The 17,415-nt window shown below is 51.4% G+C and overlaps 1 protein-coding gene across 1 annotated transcript in view; it reads left to right on the top strand.

The window, feature by feature from the left end:
* The first annotated feature begins 1,895 nt into the window (after positions 1-1,895).
* The window catches only part of LINGO1 (leucine rich repeat and Ig domain containing 1), a 75,876-nt gene continuing 60,356 nt past the window's right edge, over positions 1,896-17,415 (top strand). The window contains exons 1-2 of the mRNA XM_047864457.1: positions 1,896-1,947; positions 13,985-14,070. The gene's annotated coding sequence lies outside the window, so the exon portion shown is untranslated. The remainder of the gene's footprint in view (positions 1,948-13,984; positions 14,071-17,415) is intronic.

Here is a 17,415-nt window from a genome sequence, read left to right as displayed (position 1 = left end):
ATGATGCTGCTGCACAGGGTGAGGGGTAACGGATGCACGTGGGCTCAGTGAGCACAGGGCCCCTGCACAGCACTGCAACCCAGTCCCCACCTTCATCCGTCTTCTCAGTTTTCTTGCTCAATATTGTTATAGCTCCGTGTTGCTACCAGCCTCCGTGTTTATCATTTTTAATGGCTGTGTGATATTCCATTGAGCAGAGGTGTCACAACGCACTTTGTCATCTCTATTGTGGGATGTTTAGGCAGCTTCCAGTATCTTGCTGCTATAAATAACCTTTCCGTGAACATCTCTATGGCTGGAGCACTTCCCCTCTGATGGATGATTTCCCCAGGCAACTTCAGTGACATTCGTTGAGGCTGCTTTATCGGGAGGACTGAGGGGCGGGCAGTGGGACTAGGAGCTGGGGGAACAAGGTTCTGGTTTTTCCTTTGTCTGTCTGCCACTCTCTCTCACACTCTCTCTGTATGACCTTGAGCAAATCCCTTCCTTTCTCTAGACCTCAGTTTTCTTCAAGTGTTGTGGCCAGGGACTGAGAGAGGCTTGGTCCAGAGCTGTGCTGTCCCCTGTGGCAGCCACTAGCCATCTGTGGCTATTTTTATTTAAATATAAATTAATTAAGGGGCACCTGGGTGGCTCAGTCAGTTAGGCGTCCAGCTCTTGATTTTGGCTCAGGTCGTGATCTCACAGTTCATGAGTTCGGGCCCCATGACAGGCTCCATGCTGTCAGCACAGAGCCTGCTTGGAATTCTCTCTCTCTCCCTCTCCTTCTGTTCCTCCCTGGTTCGCGCGTGCTCGTGCTCTCTCCCCCTTTCTCTCTCTCTCTCAAAATAAATAAAAAATAAACTTTAAATAAATAAATAAATAAATAAATAAATATTAATTCAATAAACTTTAAAAACCAGTTTCTTAGTTAGCCACACTGTGCATGTTGCAGACCCCAGTTGGGGCTGCCGGTGGCTACCACATTGGGCAGCACAGGTATAGAACATGCCCATCATTGCGGAAAGCTCTGCAGGACTGTGCCAGTCATCATGCCTTCTTCTGGAACTAAGAAGAGGGCAAACAGCCCTTAGCTCAGAGGACTCATTAAGGACCTAACAAGACTTAGTGGCTTTCCACAGGCCAGGGCCTCTGGTAGTGTCCAGAGTCTGAAATATCCGTGTCCTGTGTCTTTCTCCAAGAGAGAAGCTGGGCAAGAATATGGGCCCAAGAGAGGTGGCCCCAGCAGGGGACAGTGCCCCAGGGAGGCCGGCATGAAGACAGAGTAGGTGGTCTCCTGATTTCTCAGCCGGGAGGGCAGCTGGAGGACAGGTGCCACAGCTCTCTGCGCTGTCCTCTCTGGATTCTTTTAGAAGTCTGGCCTAGAGAGCAAAGATTGCTGCCTCACTCATCTTGCCCTGCGCTGGCTGCCTGGGGCCCTAAGCCCGGTTCTGGGCACTTGCTGGGAGAGGAGCTGTGAGAAGCGAGCCCACGGCACCAGGAAGAAGCTGCTTCCCTCCCCACCACCACTTGACATGCCCGCTCTGGCCACACCTGCCCCCTCCTCTCCCCTTCCACCTTCTGCAGTTGCTTTTCTGCAGCCTGGAGGTAGCACGGGGGCGGGGGAGAGGTACCCAGGGCAGGGGAATAGAGGAAGTAAGCGGAGAGAAACTTGGCTGGCTTTGGTCTTGCCTTTGCCGAAGCGTGGCTGCCTTGTGCCCTGCCCCCGTGCCCAATGCTCCTCTGTCCCCATATGAACCCTACTGCTCACTCTGGTTTCTCCTGTTTTCCAGGGATCCCATGGCCATGTCCTGGCTGCCTTGAGTCTGTGAGGCCACACAGCCTCCCACCTGCATCTCCAGGGCTCTGTCCCTGTCCAGCCCCTGGACCAGCTTCCGAGTCTACTCCTCACCCCAGCCCGGGGACGCCTCAAGCTTCAGGACTCAGTGGGGCACAGTAGCAGTCACGGTAGGCGGCGACCCCACTCTGCTCTCTCTTGGCTCCTGGGAATACTTAGCTGAGCCTTCTTGGTCTCTGGAATAGGAAGGATACCTTTCTGAACACCATATCTGTCACCGTATCCCTTTGGTTGCACATCGCAAAAAAACTTATTTCAATAAAATGCGAGTATCAGCTCATGTAACTGAAGTATCCAGAGGTAGATGGGGCTTCTGGCAGGGCTTCATCCAGCGGTTCAGTGTGGCCAGGACCTGTTTTCTGTCTGCATTTCTCTGCTCCCTCTTCCTTGGTGGTGGCTCCACCTCTATGAGCATTTCACATGACATGGTCACAGGATGTCTGCCAGCGGTTTCTGGGGCAGTATGCTTCCAGGTTTAAATCTGGGGTCAGGGGTGGAGACAAAATCTGCTTTCTTGATAGAACAAATAAAAGCCCTGGGGTTGATCTCTTGGGCCCTATTGGCAGGATTTGGATCATCCTGACCCCTTTAGCTGGGTCCACAGGTCTTGGAAACTTAAAGGGACTGGGGGTCAGGGTCTGTCCTTCCCCAACCATGTGACCAGGAATGAGGACCGGGTGTTTCCCCAAAGGAAGCTTGGGGTCCTGCTGGTAGAAGGAGTTGCCCCCAACTGAGGGAGGCAAATAACAAATGATCGGTGGAGTCTCCCCAGCTTGGACAGCTTAAAGTCAGTCCCAGATAGATACAGATATGCTGTGGGTCCTTGGGCAGATCCCTATGCCTCTCTGAGCTTCAGTTTCCTTATCTGACGATGAACCTCACCTGGCAGGTGTGCTATGAGAACTACCTGAAACGATGTGTGGGAAGCACTGGTGTCTATAGCAGGTGCTCAGTAAATCCTTTTCTGTGCCCCTTCCCTTTCTCTCCTGGGGAGTTTGGAACATCCTGTTTCCTTCAAACTTGGAAGGAGCTGCATAGGAGGTATTGTCAGGATCCCTAGAAGCAAAGTCTGAGACAAGGATTTGTGAACATGAGATTCACTGAGGGTGGGCTTCTGGGAGAAGGGAGGAAGAGAAGAATTTGGGGCAGGTATGAGAGCCCCATGAGTGAGGTCGTGGCCTTGGGCTGGTCCAGGGGGCCCTGGTGTAGAGTTGACACCACAGAATTGTCCCCTAGACAAAGTGGCCAGGCTTTTGTACCCCTGTATCAGTCACTGACTGTGGGCCATGCCTGCGGTGCCTGTGGGTGGCCCCCATTTGCAGAGGGCAATTCTCTGGAGAAGGGGGTGCAGTGAGCTGAGGAGGGGCTCTGGGAAGGCACCACTTAATACAGGAAGGCAGGATCCGTGTCCCTGGCCTGGCCACTCCTAGAGGAGCCCTGCTCTGCTGCCTCCTCTGGCTTTTGCTCCTCTGGCCCCAGACAGCAATGCCAGTCCCTTCCACTCGCCTTTCAAGAATCTTTTTCCACCCCAGGCCTCCGTGTCCTCCCTGTGCCCCCTGCCTCTTCCCTAATCATTCTTCTTTCCTCCCTTCAACTTTAGTCAGTCATGCAGTTCCCCCACCTACTATGCCCTTCCTTGCTCTCTACCCCATCCTCTTTTTCAGGCCTGTGTGGGTCCCTCCGTCTCTGCTCACTGCTCCAGCCAATGTTTATCTCCTTTAGTTCTTCCTCCAGCTGCACCCTTTTTACAGATGGAAAGGCCAAGGCCCAGTGTGTACTTCCTCACGAATACTTTGTGGGTTCCTACAGCAGTGCCAGAGTGTGTTGCTCTCTTTGCCTTGGCCACTAGGAAGCTCATAGCTGGGTTGTGGCCCATTTCTGAGAAGTGCTGAGGATGCTGGCATACATACAGTTGCTCAGTCGCCTTCCCTCTGACTTCTCTCTCATTTTCTCCTTTTTCTGATTTCTTTTCTTATTTTTCAGCTTGTGCTTTCTCGGCAGCCTCAAACTCTTTTAGAAGGTGGTGGGGTATAAAAAACCAAGAGTGGTCTTGGTTAAAACATTCAGCCAAATACTAGGCTTTCCCCTTCCTAAGGGTAGCTGGGGTGGGAGAGTCTCCCCCAGGCCTAGGGCTGAGCCTGTCCCCAAGGAGACACCAAAGCCTGACCACGGTAGCCCCGGCATAGCACCCATCCTGCCCTCCGTGGGTCGGGAATGACATTGTTCTGCTTCCTACCCTTTTCCCTCCCCCCTTTTCATCTTATCAGAAGCTAATGAAAGAGGCTGGGAAACCCAATCCTCTGGTAATTAAATTTACTTAACGGGTATTCAAGTGGAGTAATGAGAAGTTTAATGCAGTGATTAGATTTTTCTTTAATTAATTAAAATGAGAACCATGTGTCTTGCCAGCAAACCAACTTGACCCTCTGGTTGAAGAGTAGCAGCCAGGGATGGTGGGGGGCTTGGCTGCGTGGCTGGGGGCTGCAGGCTGGATGCAGGCCCCTGCCCCGGCACCATAGCTCCTGGAAGTGAGCCTAGCTCTGATGTCCACCCAGGGCCGTCTCTGACCCCGCTCCCATTTCTGAGCTCTACGAGTGCCAGGACCGGGTAGGCCCGAGTCTCCCAGGGCCGAGGGATCCAACAGTCCCCACACTCAGGCAGCTGAAAGTGGACCCGGAATGGAGGTTTCAGAGGGGGGTCGGCAAGCGTGGCTTAAAGCAAAGAGCACAAAGGAGGGATTTGAGGCACTGCGACAGATGGAGGCATTTTGGGATCACATTTCAATGCACGGGCCAGTGGACACCTTCACCTGCGTGTTGTCAGACCTGGGTTTACCTCCGTTGGCTTTATCAGGGCTAATGGAGTGAGGGCAGTGGGGTGGATAATCGAGAAATCTGAGATAACCCACAAAACACTTCTCCTTGACTCGGGAATGCAGTGATGCCAGAAGGCTGACCATCCTTGCTGTGTTTCTGAAGGCCAGTTAGGAATGCAAGGAAGTACTCCCCCCACACCGGCCCCTGAGCTGCCTCTGCAGGGGTCAGGTGGTGGCTCGGGTAATGGGAATATGAGAATCCTGGCATAGCTGTCTGGAATGGAGCACAGAAAGGTCCTCGCCAGGGTAGAGGGTGGGCATAATGAGGACTGAGAAGACAGGTTGCAGCTCCCCAGGGGCAGAATATGTTGTTTTCAAGCAGTGGGTAAGGCTAGGGGGAGTCCTGAGCCCTTCATGGTGGAGAGGCAGAGAACTTCCTTTATTGAGCCTTGACCCTACACCCACACTGAACCTTGATCCTGGGCAGACTGAACCTTGATCCCAGTCCTAGACTGAACCCTGATCCCAGCCCCACACTTAGCCCAGCATTGTCACGCACATGCCAGCTGAGTAACAGGTGCTGGGGTGGGAGGGGTGAGGGGCCCTATTTGTCCATCCTCACTGCCAGCTCTCCTGCCTGTGGGCAGGACTCCTGTGCCAGGCCCCTCACTAGTCCCTGGAATGGCCAAGATGAGTCAGACATGGTCCCTGCCCACAGGGCCGGTGGGGGAGGCGACAAGCAAACAGGCACTGAGTGATCAGAGCTGAGGTGGGGGAGGCCCAGAGGGCTGAGGGCCCAGGATCTGTACTAAGAGCTTCCTCTGAAGGCAGGTGGGAGGGGGAGGTGCTGGAGGCGGGCCAGTGGGGAGGCTGACACTGGTCTGCAAGAGGTGAAGAGGATGGTGCCAGTGGGGGGGCGGCAGGGGTGCTAGGGTGAGCGATTCTCCACCCCACCCCCCCGTAAGAACTGGCTGTGACTCCTCCAGGCCATCCTCAGCTCTGGGGGAACCAAGGGACTCATGTGTGGGGAGGGTTGATGGGGTGCCCGGCACTGGGCTGATAACGTACCTTACAAGGAAAGCATGTTTATCCATTGCATGAGGAGGAAATGAAGTGTGCAGGGACTGGCCTAATGCTACACGGCTGGCCGGGTGGGGCGGGTTCCCAGTGCTGGCCTGCCTGCGGGCCTGCACACTGCTGTTCTGTGGTCTGCAGGGGAATGAACTTACCCTGGGGGGCAGGAGTCAGCTTCTGACTCCTCCACTCCCACCTGGGCGAATACAGCCCCAGCACTGGTGGGGGCTGGGGGTTCGGTGCTTGAGCCCGGGCCAGTCAGACTGGCGTGTGGGGCTTCCTGATGCGGCTGGAGCAGGAGCAGGGAGTGAGGGAAGAGAGGAGGGTCCTGTCTGGGTAGGGGACTAGCCCCAGGAACGAGGGTCTTCTGCTTTCTTCACCCCCCCACTCCTCCCTTCTGCTAATCCCTCCCTCTAGATTCCTCTTCCGGCCCATTTTCCTTCTTCTTCTTTCCTTTCTGAAAAACCAGGCCTAGAGAAACCACCCAGCCAGCTGCCCACTGCTCCCATGTGGGGGAGGGACCTGCTCAAGACCGTGGGGCTCTGCCTCTCTTAGGTCTTTAAGGTAGAGTCTGAAATCACATTATCATGAACGTAAACACAAGGATTGCATTTGCATACTTCTCCTGGCCATGCGCACACACCAGTTCATGCTGCACAGGTAGATGCACCCAGGAAGCCACCCCTCTGTCCCAGGCACCATGCTGCCCCAGACGTGTTCATCTCTCCTGCCTGGATTCTGGGTGCGGTAAATCACTGCCTCATTTAATTCTCTCAACAGCCTGGGAGGTTATTTATACAGGTGAGGGAACCAGGCAAGGTCAGGAACTAGGCCCCAGTCACACCACCAAGTGCAAAGGTGAAGCTTGCCTGACAAGCTCAGATCCTAGGCCAAGCCACCTCTCCAGATTACCCCCACCTCGCCTCTGGGCAGTTCCCCCTCCCTCTTTCTCTCCCCAAACCTCCCCCCAAACCCCTCCGCATCTACTGCCACTTCGCTCCTTGCTGCATCCTTCAGCCAGATCCAAGGACTCTTTCCCAGGGCTCCCCACACGTTCCCACCTCCAGGCCCTTGTCCAAGCTGTTCCAGGCCCCTGAATTCCCCTCCCCAACTCCATCTGCTCCGGCCCCCTTCGTCTTACTAGGCTGGGCCCAAATGATGCCACTTCTTTCATGGAGACACCCTGTCTGCTCTCACTCTGATCAGAAGTCACCCCCCCACCCCTGCCCAGCACCATCCTCCAGCTCTTTCCTACCCCCCCCCCCCATCTTAGGCTCTTGGCTTTCCTGTGTCTGACCTTGCATCTGTGTGAAAGGCAGGGCCCTGGCTTCCCAGGCCAGTTACCCCCAGAGCCTGGCGCACAGAAGCTGCACAGGAGGTAGCGGGGTCCTTGTCTTGGGAGGGGCTGCACCTCTACAAACTCATCCCTTTCCTCGGCAGTTCTGCCTCAGACGGCCTCTCACAGCAGTGGCCCCAGCCCCCTGAGGAGACCAGCCCCGTGGCCTGCCAGATGCTCACTGTAGCCCTGGCTGGTGAGGACGGGGGGCAGGCTTCTGGCCCCAGCAGACCTCTCTGTGCCCAAGTCCTGGGGGGCAAGAACAAGGCAAACCCACCTTTGGGGTTCACAGGAAAGTCTTGGGGCCACCAGGTACAGGTACCAGGGTAGTCCAGTGCTGGTGGACGGCTGCACGGGCACTCTGCCTGGCTCTACTCACTGGCTCTGCTGATGACTGGCTGTGTGACTTAGAACAAGTCATGTAGTCTTCCCGTGCCTCAGTTTCCTCATCTGTTAAATGAGGTGATGACAAACCTACCTAGGGTTGCTCTAAGGATTAAGCGAGTCAATACAGTGTAAAGCACATAGCACAGCCCTAACACAGACACACTGCGTGTGCTTCCTGGCAGTTGACTGTCACCATCACTATGGGAGGGAGCCTGGAGGCTGCATAGGGCCCAGCATTCAGGGAGAGTTTCCAGTAGGTGGTGACACATGAGCACCAACTTGAAAGATGAGGCTCAGGGGCAGTGAAGGACATACCCAGACGAGGGAACCACACAGATGAAGACCCAGAGGCAGTTTGGGGGACATATGAGGGATCTGGCTGTGTCTAGACTTAAGGTCGGAATAGACCAGGAGGTGATCCCAGCTGGTGGTACACAAAGGCTGTGTCCTGAGGGACCCTGGGTCCACACTGAGGGGTTTAGTCCTACTGCCTGTGAAGGGCCACGAAAGGGGCTACTTTTTCCCCTTTCTTTCTTTTTTAATATTTGCTCATGCAAAAACATTGAAACAGTACAGAAGTGTGTCCTGTTAAGTATGGAAGTTCCCTCTTTGCCCTTAAATCTTACTCTGCCAAGGTCTGGCGTACCTCCTTCCAGAACTTTTTCTGTGCCTTACAAATTTATTTATTGTATATTACTTTTTTTTTAAAGATTTTATTTTTAAGTTATCCCTACACCCAATGTGGGGCTCACACTCAATCCCAAGATCAAAAGTTGCACACTCCACCGACTGAGCCAGCCAGGTGCCTCCGTATATTACTTTTAAAAAAATGGAATAGTATTATGCACATTATTCCATAACTTCCATTTTTCACTTCCCAGTGTGTTGTGGGCATCTGTCAGTGTCCCAGCATACGGGTGTGTGGTATTTTTAATGGTTGCCTAATATTCCCTTGTTTGGACATAGTGTAATTTATGTAACTGTTCCTGGGTTGATGGATCTTTAGGTTGTCTTCAGTTTTTCACTCTTGCAAATAATGCTTCAGTGACCATCCTTGCGTATCTGTCTTGCTGACATGTGTAAGCATTTGTGTGGGATTGATTTCTAGGCATGGAATTGCCCGGGCGAAGGGTATGTTTATTAAATTTTGCTGGGTAGTGCCACAGTGCTCTTCCAAAGGGCCAGGCCAGGTTATGCTCCCGCTCTCAGTATCTGTGGGTGGCCATTTCCCCATGCCGTCCTCTGCACTGAACATTATCAAGCTTTTTAATTTTTGCTAATCCAGGAAATCGTCTTGCTGTGGTTTCAGCACTCACTTGCCTTCTCCCCAGCGAGGCTGAGCATCTTTTCATGTGGTTATGGACCATTTGTGTTTCCTCCTCTGTGAATTGACTGTTCATATCCTTTGCTCATTTTTCTTTCTTTTTTTCTTTTTCCTTTTTCTTATTGATATAAAGGAGCTTTTAGATTATTAGGAATTTTAAAACTTCTTGTCTGTTGTGCGTGTTGAGAATATTTTCCCTAGTCTGCTGTTTGTCTTTTTAACTTTGTTTATGGTCTCTTTGGCCGTATAGAAGCTTTAGATCTTTATTTAGTCAAATCTGTCAGACTTCTCCTCAGGGCTTGTGAGTGTCACATCCTGCTTGGCCAGCCTTCCTGGAAGGGATTTAAGTGGAGGTCAGATGGGTGACTGGGTAAGGTCACTCGGATTGCCACTGTGAGGAGCACGGGTGGAGGGGGGACAGCAAGAGGATAGGAAGCAGCTGAGACCTTTGTGCTGGGGTGGGGGTAGGGGAAAACGGGAAGAAGGTGAGTTTGGGAAATATTCCGGGATCGACTGCCCATGATGATAGGATGCAAGGATGAGAGAGGGAGAGAAAAAGGACTTTGGGGTGATGCCCGGGTGTATGGCTAAATCGGGGACAGGATTAGGGAGGGAAATGCCTGCAGGTGCACACGAGTACTCACCTTGGCAGGAGCACGGCACATATGAATACACATACGCACACGCATGTACGTGCTTCAAGTTCTGGAGATTGGTGTCTAGACTGTGGCTCCATGGAGGGGGTATAGTGTGGGCTCTACTCTGTGGATTATCTGTTCTCTGCCAGGTACTGTAGGCAGCATCACACACGCGCACTCTGTAATCTGAACTACCATATGAAGTATATTTTACAGATGAAGAACCAGACCCAGAGAGGTTAAGTAACTTGCTCAAGGCCACAGAGCTAGTAAGTAACAGAAAGGGGATTTTTCTCAACAACTTAGATCTGACCACCCACACAGAATACCCACCAACATCATTGAGGAGCCTTTCATTCATTTCTAACCTGACCAACCCAGTTTTATCGGGACTTTTAGGATGAGTGCTGGAACCAGACCGCATGGGTGGGAAATGCAGCCCCATTCCTTACAAGCCAAGTTACTTTGCCTCTCCGTGCCTCGGTTTCCCCATTCTGAAAATGTAGATGATCACAGTACTCACCTTGTGGGGTGTTGGTGGAGATTAAATGTGTTAGCACCTATGAAGTGCTGAGCCCCCTCGGGGCTCATTGGATGCTCTCCACAATGACTCCGATGATGATGATAGCAAGGTGTTCACCTCACCTGCATCTGTCCCTCTTTTCAATCTTCTTCCTCCTCCATTTTCCCTCCACCTGTTACCTCTCTCCTATGCCAGCTCTTCCCCGTGGGAACTTCTTTCAACATTTGCCTTTGAACCTCTGTCCTCTGTTTTCAGCCCCCAAGCCCTCCACAGACAGTGAATTAAAGTCCAGTCATTCAGCAAAAACCATTCAGAGGAGAACGATTCATTCTGCACTCAGGGAATCCTCCCCCAAGCAGTTCTAGTCAGGCATTTTCTGCAAGCCCATGCATTCATCCCAACATTATCCGGTCTCTGAGAACCAGACCATAACATCCAGATCTAAAACTCCTTCCTCCCTGAGTATAGACGCTCAGGTGCACTTTCGAGGTGGGGGGTCTGAGCTGACCCCAGGCCAGCCAACTCTCCACTCTAGCCATGAGCCATCACTGGATCCCTGACCCCAGGATGAGTCATTCTCAGAATCGTTGGCCAGAAAACTTGCCCATAGGAAACAAAAGCAGAGAGCACAGCAAATTTTGAGCACATTTTCTTCCCACGAGCATATCTAAGCACATCCTGTGGCCGTGAGGGGTGGGTGCAAGGTGTTCAAACCAGGGTAAAACCTCAGGTCTGCACCCAATTAAAAATTTATCACTGAAATCACCAAACTCACCATTAAGGATTTCTCATCATTGAAATAAGCTCCCAGGTAAAGAAATCCTTGTGGTAAAGAATGGAGCAGTTATTGCCTGTTTCTTGTAGGATTTTGTTTTCATTTGCATGGTATCAGTCACATCTGTTTATTTTTGACCCAACGGATGGCAGAACTCACTCCAGTCCTTCCCAGGGGACTGTTACACCTGACTACAGACCCGCCCCCCCCCCCCAAGGCCCTGGCAGAAGATTCTTTATGACTGCTTTGGGGAAGCCTGGTCACCATGTCCCCAGGGTCCCACCAAGCCTGTCCCCAGGTTCCACCAAGCCTGGCTTTGTCCCAAGGGCTTCTTCAACACCTTCCTCCACCTCCAACCCAAGCCCCCTTCCCCAGCATACCATAGTACCTCTATAGGGTGCTGTGCCGTGCTGTGATTTCCAACTAGCCTGGCCAAAGTTCAAAGCCAGATGAGCCTTTGGATACACACTGACACCAGCATCGGTGCTCACACTTAAGAACCTTCTCAAGTTTGCCCTTACGATTGAAGGGTCTTTCTAATGGCGTCAAGGAAGCCATGTTGTACCCTTTTTGTTTTTCAGGAGGTGTCGGGGGGAGGGAGTATATTCTACTACAGCCAGATCTTACTTCTTGGAATAATTGAGGAAGTCACAGGGGCATTTGTGGACGTTAGGGGATTTCCCCTCAGGTCGCTTGACAGAGCCTGTTGTTATCTTGAGGGACTGTCTCTTCTCCCTATTCCCTGCGTGGTCCCACAGAAGCACACAACATTTCAGGTGATAATTGCCAAAGTAAAATGCCGATAAGTTCAAAATATAAGTGTATAATTAAGCTTGAAGCTTGCTGTCATTCGTGGCTCCAGGGCCACGAGTCAGAGTCCCCCACCCCCAGTTGTCAATCCAGGGCAGACTCATAGGGGGACCCAGGGCCTTTCTAGAGCTGATCCTAGACCTGAGTCAGGGGCAGAGCTCTGAGGATGCCCCAGCCTTTGTTCTAAAGTGCATTTCAAGCCCTTGAATGTAAGCCAAGGCCCCACTGTCATGGAGATGCTACCGCTTGCCTCTGCTCACACCTGCCTTCTCCAGATGGGAATTGCCCTGCTTGTGGATCCTGCTATAGACCCTGAAACTTCCCCCTTTTCCTTGTGGATAGAGAACCCTTCAGACTGGGGGTTGACATATTTCTGCCCCCCACTGAAATCCTAGTTATTTAGGGGCTCCCAAATGGAGCTTAGTTCTCTCACTCAGAAAGTCATCAAGCATCCCCTCAAACCAAATACAGGTCACGTGCCCCAAGTGGCCAGGGGTGATATGGTAGGAAAGACAAGATTGTGCTAAACCAACAGGTTTTTTAGGAACTCTTGGTGATTTAGTGCAACAAAGCCTCCCTTATTCTTTCTTCCTTTATTTACAGTATATCCTTTGTTTCCATTATACATCCAGTGTGGGAAGTGGGGAGGGTGGCAGACTCTGGTCCATAGTCATGCAGGGCCCAGGCCGATAGAAGCTCCACCATCTTGTAGCTGTCCTACCTGGAACACATGGTCTCTTCCAGTCACTGTGGCAAAGAAGAGAAAGTGGTAGAGTCTTAAATGCTTTGGCCCAGCAATGACACACACCACTTTTGTTCATAGCCCACCGACCAAAACTTCTCACATAGCCTCAACTCACTGCAAGGGGGGGCTGAGAAAGTGTAGGGGACGCTATGCTGGGATGGAGGAAACGCACCCAGACGTTAGTGAGCAGTAAAATCCTCTGTACAAGGGGTATTGTGGGACCACTAAGAGCAAGGGTTTCAGAAGACCCAAGGCCATGACTTTGGCTCATTCTTTCCACTTGGGGTGGCCGAGGCCAGGGAAACCCAGAGTGTCTGGCAGGGCCTGATGAGAAAAGCTTTGGGATACTGAGCAACCAGAACTCTCATAGGTTGCTGGTGAGACTGCAATATGGGGCACAGCCACTTCAGAAAACAGTTTGGCCAAAAAAAAAAAAAAAAAAAAAAGAAAAGAAAAAGAAAGAAAGAAAGAAAGAAAGAAAAAGAAAAGAGAAGACAAACCATTTGGCAGTTTCCTATAAAGTTAAAAATATGTTTACCATATAACCCAGCAATCCTAATGCTAGGGATTTACCCAAGAGAAGTAACAACTTATGTTCACATAAAAACCTGTATGTGAATATTTATAGTGGCTTTATTCATAGTCACCAAAAGCTGGAAACAGCCCAAATGTCCTTCAGCTAGTGAATGGGTAAACAATTGAATACTATTCAGCAATAAAAAAGAATGAAATTTGGAACAACAGAGAAACAACAAAGGTAAATCTCCAATGCATTATATGCTAAATGAATAAAGCCAGGCTCCAAAGGATACATACAGATAAAGCCATTTGTATGCCATTCTGGAAAAGGCAAAACTATAGAGACAGAAAATAGATCAGTGGTTGTTAGGGGCTGGGGTTGGGGAGGAGTTGGCTACAAAAGGACAGCACGTGGAGACTTTTCGGGTGGTAGAATTGTTCTAGACCTTGAATGTGGTAGTGGTAACATGGCTGCATGCAGCTGTCAGAACTCACAGAACTGCACTGGAAAGTGTAGATTTTACTCTAGGTAAATTGTAGCTCAATTAACCTGCCTGGAAAAAAAATGCTCGCTGTGAGGTTGTTGAGACAGGGAAACTGGAGTGACATCAGTCAGAGTAGCGTGACTCGGGTTAGGAGGGTCGCCCTCATACAGAGGTCAGGGAGGGCTTTCTGAGGAGGTGTCTGGAACTGAACCTGGACACTTGGATGAGGAGAAGGAGCCAGGCCTGCGAGGATCAGGAGGAGGTGGGGGCCAGGCAGAGAGAGGCTGGTGCTGTGCCAGGGAGGAGGCGAGGGCAGGAGCTTCCATTCTCTCTGGGCATGATGGCACCACTGGGGGGCATATATAGAGGGTGACCGAAACTCTGATGTGGGTCAGGCAGCCCAGGGAGCAGGGCAGGGCGAGGGGGGCAGGCAGGAAACAGCAGCTTGTGACCATGTGCAGGAGGAGGACCATGTGATGGAGGGGTGCCCTGACAAGGAGGAGAGGGGTCAGGGAGCCTCCTGCAGGGAGGAATGGTCAGCCAGCCAGAGACTTGCAGGCTGGGACAGGGGACTGGCACGGAGGGCCCGGGGGTAGGGGGCCTTTGGGACCTTGCTAAGGGTGCTGTGGGTGCTGGTGAGGCAGAGGCCAGACATCCTGGGTTGACTAGCAGAAGCCCATCTTAGTTGCACTAACCTTCCTGCTCTCCCATTGCAGTGCATGCTGGGACCGCGACCAATAGGCTGCTGCTCCCCGGGCCCCCAGAGGCTGATCTGTTTGCCTCCCGGCGCCGTCTGACCCAGGTAAGGGGAAAGCAAGGGGACTCATGTCGCCTCACGCCTCTGCTTTGGGTGGGAGGGCTCTGGGAGTGAGGAGCAGGAAGGCCCTCTGTGGATGAGCCCCTCTCAGGGGCAGTGGTGTGGGGCACAGGTGTGGTTTGAAGGCCCTGACAGTAGCAGGGCCTCCTGGGGGACTTGGGGACACTGAGAGGCCCCAGGACATCTAATTCTGCCAGCCTCGGTTTTTCTGACATGGTTGCTGTCTGCGGTTTGTTCAGTGTCGTTTCACTGCACACACTTGCTAAGTACTTTGGCTGTGGTACTTCTGTCTCTGTGGGGCTCCCTTTGCTGTCACTCTGGTGTTTCTCTGCCAGAGTCGCCATGCTAGCCCTGTGTGTGTGCTTCCATGAGTGACAGCTCTTACTCCATGCAGGACCCCTCCAGGGCAGAGGTGTTCCTCCTGGGCACCAGGAACAGCCCAGCTGACTTTTAAGCCACTTGGCATTTCTCTGCTGCTCCTGGGCACCCCAAATGAAGGCTTTCTGCTCAGGGCCAAGTGCCCCAAAGGTGGGATGGGTTTGGGGCTGGGCTTGCCAGAAAACTTTACAGGGTATCCAATTAATTTTGAGCTTGAGACAAACAACAAATCATTTTTTAGCATAAGTGTATCCCCAGATTTTTGCTAAATCTGGCAACCTGAGTGGGCCTGAGGGGGCCCCAGTGCCCCTCTTCTCCTGCGGAGTCCTCCCTGCTGGGTCCACCTTGGCCCCTTCGGATCAGCTGTCTCCAGTTCCTGTGGTGGATGTGTTGGACCCAGGGGTGGCCAAGCCTGAATAGGTCACAATCAGTGGACATCTCCTGATCCCCCAGGTTCCCATAGGCCAATCTGGGGCAGAGCCCTGGGGGTTCCCGCTGGAGGCTGTTGACTGTGCTCTCAGGGTGCCTGTCTTCTCCTCTCTGGCTCTCTGACAGCAGAGTCCAGGCCAAGGAGGCCATGAAGTAGGGCTGGCTGGGCCTCTGTACCCGTGAACAGAGCTGTGAGACGGGCCTGGAGCTGCAAAAAGAACCAAGAATAGAAAATTGTCTCATGTGCTTGGAACCCAGAGTGCATGGGGTGTGGGGCTGGAGGTGGGGGGCAACAGGGAAGAGGCAGGGCCAGGTAATGGAGGGCTTGGAATGTCCTATTTCTGTATCTTTCAACACTGGGGTGACAGAAGTGTCTTCTTGGCAGTTGGAGTCATTTTTCTGACTAGTAATGTAATATATGTTCTCTATATGTTATCTATCTATCTATCTATCTATGTATCCATCTATCCATCCATGTACCCACCTATCCATCCATCCATCCATCCATCCATCCATTCACCCATCTATCCACCCACTCACCATCTATGCATGCATGTATCTATCCATCCACCCATGTATTCATCCATGCATCCATGCATCCATCCATCTATGTATCTATCTATGTATCCATCTAACAATCCAGCAGTATGTAGAGCATGCAGTTCGAGGCCTGTCCGTAATCTCTTCCTCCCCACGACTAAACACTGCTAATTAGTTCAATATTTATTCCTCCAAAATTTTTGTCTGTGCACTTATAAACATATTTTAAAAGCAAAAGCATGGGATCATCCTAATTATACTGCTGTGTCGTTTGAGTTTTCATCTAACAACATACTGTGTAGGTCATTCCAGAGTTCTTTCAAATCCTTTTATGTCCAGTTGTTTGGCTGGTCTTTAAGCCTTATATCAATTGTTAATCCTGTCGGTGGCCATTTAGATTGTTTCCAGTGTTTGGCTGTTTATAGATCTCCTTCAGGGAACCTCCCAGTTCGTACATGGCCATGCACTGGGGTTATGAGTCCTTAAGGAGTGTCTCTGAAAGTGAACCGCCTGGGTCAGAGGGCATGCACATTACAGGAGTTAATCTGTACAGCCAGGTCAACCTCCAGAAGGTTGTGCCGACTTACTATGTGCAAGAGGCTTCATCCCCTCATCCTTGCCAACCATGGGCATTAGCAATCCCTTAAATCTCTGCTGATCTGTTAGGTAAAACTGCTTTTATTTTACATTTCTTTGATTACTGATGAGGTTGAACATGTTCATATATGTTTGTTGGCCATTTTAATTTCTTCATTTGTGGATTGCCTATTCATGTTATGTCCTCAGCTCATTTTTCTATGTATCTGTTCATTCATTCAGTAGGTGTTTATTGAGCACCTACTATGTGTTGGGCACTGTTTGCATTGGGGACCTAGCAGTAAACAAAACTGATGAAACAGACCTGTTCCATGGAACTTATAACAGATAAATGAGTGAAATATAGTGTGTGTGTGTGTGTGTGTGTGTGTGTGTGTGTGTGGTAGTGTTAAGTGCAAAAGAGGAAAAAATAAAGCAGGGCAGGGGTGGGGAATGTTGGGGAGCCTGGATCTGGTAGTCAGACTTTGCTGGGAGGTGGCACTTCAGGACACGAGCAGGAAGCAAGAGACTGAATCAGGTGGACAGCTTGGGATCCTCAGTGCCAGGCAGGCCTGGTCCGTGCAGGGCTCAGTGAGAAGGCCAGAGTGACTGGAACAAGGGGAGTGAGAGAGAGTGGGAGGTATGGCCAGAGAGGGATCAAGAGCACATGACACAGGGCCACATGGGCCACCCTGAGGACTTGGCTTTTACTCAGGATGAAGAAGGGAGACATGGAAGGTTCTGAATAGTGACATGACGTGATCTGAATTTCATTTTAACCAGATCCTTCTGGCTGCTGTGAAGGCCAGGGAAGCAGGGAGATCAGTCAATAGGCTGTGGTAGTGATCCAAGGAAGAAACAGTGGGGGCTTAGAGCAGGGGGGCTTGGCAGAGGTGGGGAGAAGTGAAGAGGTTCTTGGTGCGTGTTAATGGTAGAGCCAAGAGGATTTGCTGACACATTGGATGAGGTGGTGTGTGAGACAGAGAGAGCCAGGGATTACTGTCTTAGTCATCTTGGGCTGCCATACCCAAATACCATAGGCTTGGATGGCTTGAACAACAACATTTACTTCTCACACTTTTGGAGACTTGGAAATCCAAGATCAAGGTGCTGGCAAACTCAGTTCTTGGTGTGGACCCTCTGTTTGACTTATAGACAGCTTCCATCTGTGTGCTCATAGGACCTCTTCTTTGTGCACCACAGAGAGATAGAGAGCCCTGGTGTACTCTTCCTCTTCTTATAAAGGCACTAATCCCATCACCAGGGCCGCACCCTCATGACCTCGTCTAATCCTAATTACCTCCCAAAGGCTCCACCTCCAAGTACCATCACATTAGGGGTTTAGGATTCAGCATATGACTTTTGAGAGGCACATTTAGTCCATAGCAATGACTCCAAGCGTTTGGG

This window comes from Prionailurus viverrinus, chromosome B3, assembly GCF_022837055.1.
Source record: "Prionailurus viverrinus isolate Anna chromosome B3, UM_Priviv_1.0, whole genome shotgun sequence".
In the NCBI taxonomy this organism is placed as follows: Eukaryota; Metazoa; Chordata; class Mammalia; order Carnivora; family Felidae; genus Prionailurus; species Prionailurus viverrinus.
Note: the sequence above shows the minus strand (reverse complement) of the source record. Positions and strands in the feature narration are given on the sequence as shown.